The following is a 4,988-nucleotide window of genomic DNA, read 5'->3' on the forward strand; positions in this document are numbered from 1 at the left end:
GCACCTGAAAACCCTTCTCCAAGTCACGCCCATGCTCTGGACTCACTCATCTCATGTGTCAGGGCTCCTCCTCATGAAGGTCAGTCCCAAAAAGCCACAGTATGCCTGTGCAGCCCCAGCTTTGCCCTCCAGGTCTCCAGTCCAACCATCCATTCTGCAGAACAACTTCAAACTTTTGCTGGGTTGCTCAGGGCTTTGTCCAGCCCAACCTTCAAAATCTCCAAGCACGATGATTTCCCCACCTCCTTGGCCAACCTCTGGCACTTACCTGGGATTTAATTCGGATCTTTTCCATGCCACATGAGGCCAGACAGCTGGGGAGCCTCACATAGCTGTTCACTGAGTGTCCCAGAAAACAGGTCTTTTCATGGGAACAGCAGTTATTTCCTCAGGCCTTGACAAGAGCAGAACTCAGATGTTTCGTAATGACCCCAAACAGCCTCGTGTGACCCAGGGGATGGAAGGAAGCTGGATGGCACATGCAGTGATTGCAGAAGAGGTGTGGAAAAACAAGTGCAGCACTGCAGGCCAAGGCAGAGAAGAACAGGGAGCTGCTGCAGCCCGCAGTGAATACAGAGACCTGTTTACATCAAAAAAAAAAAAAAGGAGCTGAATCACTAATAGAATTTAGCTACTTAATTTCTACTGAGGAAAAAAAAAAGAGCAATCTGTCAATGTGCAGCCAAGGAAGTGTTTGGAGTAAGGAGCAGCTGGGACACCAATTTGAGTGGTGATGCAGGATGAGCCCTTCAGAGGGGCTCCCTTGTGTAAGTGGGGGAGGACACACAAAACCAAGGAATAACTCAATGTGGAATTTTGTAAAATTCAGAAATTATCAGTATCATTGAAAATAAATAGATCTTTTAACGATGGTGCTGGTGTTGACATCTTTCAGAGTTGATTGGAGGAAGCAAGGTCTTCCCCCGAGCCCAGCACACCCAAAGGCATCACGAGAGGGCAGCAGAGACAGGAGCTGAGCAGGACACACAGGCAGGGGCCTGCAGTGTTCCAGACACCCAAATAGGAAACCGCCATGGCACAGGTACAAGAAACTGCTGAGGATGCTGCCAGTGCCTTGCAGGAGCTGACAGGGTGGGAAAACAGGCTCTGTCAAAATAAACGGGCACGCTGGGGCATAACCCAGCAAAATAGATACAGATCCCATAAACATAACCTCCCATCACTGAGGTTTATAGGAGAGAGGTTTTATTGTTCATGCAGTGCAGGATGGTGAGCTGAGGGAATGCAGAGGCTGCCACCACCAACTGACAGCTGAATGCAACCTCTGAAAATCCATTTCAGACCATGTACTTTGGATGAGCTTGATAAAAAAGGGACCTTTACAGTCAGTTTGTGGCATGAAGTCTGGTGGTTCCCGTCATGTTCACCCCCTATTCCTCTCTGTTCGCTGCAACACTTGCTTTTGGCATGATGCAGCGTGGGCAGGACAGCTCAGGTGAGGGCAGGGGTGCAGGACACTGCTGGTGTGAACCCACCCTGGCCTAGCCCTGTTGTAGCTACTCCCAGGCCTGTGCATTGCCAAGGCCATTCAGAAATTTGTGTATCAGCCCCAGCTGGGCTCACAGAGGCCGAGGAGGGCTTTGGGAGCCCTGGAATGCCCTAGAAGGACAATGCTACACCTCGAAGTCGGCAGAGCAGCGTATCCAAACAGGCTCTGCAGTGGGGACATGCCAGGACCCAGCCCTGGGCTTGTACTTGCAGCCCGGTGCAGGGTTTGTGGCTCCTCCTGGTAGCTGCCTTCTCTGTGGGGAGGAGCCCTTTGCACCCCAGCTCTACTGCCCCAGAGACCTTCACTCCCCCCTGCAGTCCTTGGACCAGAGCCTGTCTCACTCCTTCCTCTCCCAGAGCTCCCACTTCCCTGTTCTGCATTCCAGAGTCTTCCTGACCCGTGCTACAGCCCCAGTCCCTTCTCTCCTCATACCACCCCTCCCTCCAACTTCTTTCCTTACCCAAGTCCCCTCAGGCCATCTCAGCCCCCCCATCCTGCTGCCCCAGAGTCCCCCAGTCCTGCCACTGGGCACAGAGACCTTTGCTCCAGCTCCCATCCCTGCTGGTAAAATCTCTTGGCCTCTAAGCAAACAGCATCCAGTTGTGTACTGGGAGCAGGCCCTGGGACATTCCCACCACGTCCCCTGCCTGGAACTGTCCCTGGGGAGCGTGAGGGATGCAATACCCCGAGCCCTGGCCAGGGACCATTCTGGAAGTTTGTCATTACACATGATCACATTCCTGTACCCAGCAGTGTCCCCAGGAGTGGCTGAATTTAGTACTATAGATGTGTCCTGTGGCGCAGTGGGAGATCCTGATATCCACTTAGATTGGATATTAGCAAAAATTTCTCCTCTGAAAGGGTGGTCAGGCACAGGCTGCCCAAGGCAGTGGTGGAATCACCATCCCTGGAGGGACTTAAATCTGTCTTTTGTAGGGGTGGCACCTGGGGACATGGTTAGTGGTGGCCGTGGTGGTGCTGAGTTAACAGTTGGACTCAATGGTCTTAGAGGACTTTTCCAACCTTACTGATTCTATGATTCTACGCAGCACTCCAAAGATGCTCCTAAAGGGGTACCAATCACCATATGTCCCTGATCCTACAAGATGAACACTTGGCTGTCCCCATGCCCATCCAGAGCGGATATGGACCTGCTCTGTGCTTCTTCCCAGGGAGCTGTAAGAAGACTGTTCATACCCTCACTAGCAGAGAAAGCTCTGTGGCAGCGTTTTGACTCTCCACCAAACATAGGAGCCGGCACCGCTTCCCCTCGCTGCGACACAAGGGCACCAGAGCTGCACCCTGCGGAGGCGTGCCATGGGAATTATAAACACAGCTGCTTTCACGAGGCGTGTTATTCACCCTCTGGCTCGCTCTCAGTTGGACTGACGATGTCTTGGGAGCATAATGGAGAACATATTAAAATGTTTTCTCGTTTCGTTGCCTCACCTACGTGCTGCACTACTCCATTGCACAACTGGTTGTCTGAAAAAGGGGAGCTTGAAAAGACCACTTTAAATGAGACTTAGAAAGAAGACGAAAGACAAGGAAATGGTAAGAAGTCAATAAATCAGTGAGCAATCTAGTGAAGACATAGCAGGGTCTGTACCTCTCCTTGCCTCGCAGCAACAGGGAGCCACTCAACAGACCTAAAAGTCATGATATTGAAAACTGGTTTGTGTTCACTTATATAGCAAAAAAGGAGTTAAAATTCTTTATGGAAGACAGAAACTTTGATTATAAGGACCATGGAATTACCCGAACAGCATTTCTGTTTCCTGGTGCAAAGCAATGTCCTTCAGTGTTATTTGCTCTTAAACAGTATCTTCAAAAAGTCTATTTTACAAGCAGAGTTTCTGCTTCCTGGAGCAAAGCAATGTCCTTCAGCGTTATTTGCTCTTAAACAGTATCTACAAAGAGTCTGTCTACTTTACACCCAGAGGGTGTGTAGCTCCATTTTCACCTGGTGTATTGAATACCTCCCCTGAGCCACCCTTCCCCGGTAACTGGTGTTTTCCTTCCTTTCCTTTGTCCTGCTTGGAAGAGTCTCCTGCTTGCCTTCGCTCTCTTTGGCTTGTTTGTGGCCACATGTCTGGACAGATCCAGGGAAGGGCCCAACTTTGTTGACACTGCCATAAAAAGTACCTGAAACGATGTCATTTGTTAAGAAGAAGCACGTGTGGGAGAGGTTGTTTTAACAAAGCCTCTGTGCGTCCTTGGAGGCCAGCACTGGCACATGCCAGATGGTGGCCAACAATGCCAAGTGCCATCATGGCTTTGGGAAGGTACAGGGGTGGTGAGAGGCAGTGGTGGGACCCTTGGGGGAATGCTGTGTCCTGGGGTGGGTGGCAGTGACTGGGCACCAAGGGGGACACCATGGTGGCCCAGGAACATGGTGACGACCTGAGGTACATGGGGGAACAGGGTGACATTGCAGGGCCATAAAGTACAGGAGATAACTTGGGAATGGGGCAGGGCCATGGAGGGGGTATGGGGGACACAGCATGGCCCTGAGGCAGGTGGGATCACTGGGAACATGGAGGGGCTGTGAGGCACATGGGGGGCACAGCTCCTTAAGCAGCTCTGAGGCACACTGGGACATAAAATCATCAAGGCTGGAAGAGACCTTAAATATCATCCAGTCCAACCGTCCACCCAGCACTACCACTGTGACCCCTAGAGCACTAAACCACATCACTCAGCTCACATGGAGGGACCATGGGGCACACGGGGGACGTGGCTCAGCCCTGGGACACACGGGGACATGGAGGGACCCTGAGACACCTGGGGACACAGCAGGGCCCTGAGGCACATGGGGGGCATGGAGGGACCATGAAGCACATGGGGCCCATGGGTACACAGCCCTCATGCACATGGGGGACACGTTTCAGCCCTGGGGCACGTGGGGACATGGAGAGGTCGTGATGCACAGAGGGAACAAGGGTGCACAGCCCTGAGGCACCTGGGGGGTACAGGAACATGACTGAGCCCTGAAGCACCAGGAGGATACAGGAACGTGGCTCAGCCCTGAGCACAGAGGGTCACAGCGGGGCCCTGAGGCACAGGGGGACACGGAGGGGCCGTGATGCACAGAGGGGACATGGATGCAGAGCCTTGAGGACAGACGGGGGGCACAGCTCAGCCCTGAGGCACACGGGGACACGGAGGGGTCCAGAGGCACAGGGGAACATGGATGCACAGCCCTGAGGCACACGCGGACACGGAGGGTCCGTGATGCACGGAGGGGACACGGCCGCAGTGCCCCGAGGCACCAGGGGGACACAGGGAAGCGGCTCAGGCAGGGACGCGGCGGGGCCCTGCGGCACACAGGGACCAGCACCCCCGAGGACACCCAGCACAGAGCTGGGGGCAGCCCCGGCCCCGCCGCCATCCCGCCCGTGGCGCCGCGTTGCCATCGCGACGCCTCCCTGCAGCCCAGCCCAGCCCAGCCCAGCCCAGCCCAGCCCAGCCCAGCCCA

The sequence above is a fragment of the Neopelma chrysocephalum genome, unplaced genomic scaffold, assembly GCF_003984885.1.
Source record: "Neopelma chrysocephalum unplaced genomic scaffold, ASM398488v2 Primary Assembly neopelma1_74, whole genome shotgun sequence".
Taxonomy (NCBI): domain Eukaryota; kingdom Metazoa; phylum Chordata; class Aves; order Passeriformes; family Pipridae; genus Neopelma; species Neopelma chrysocephalum.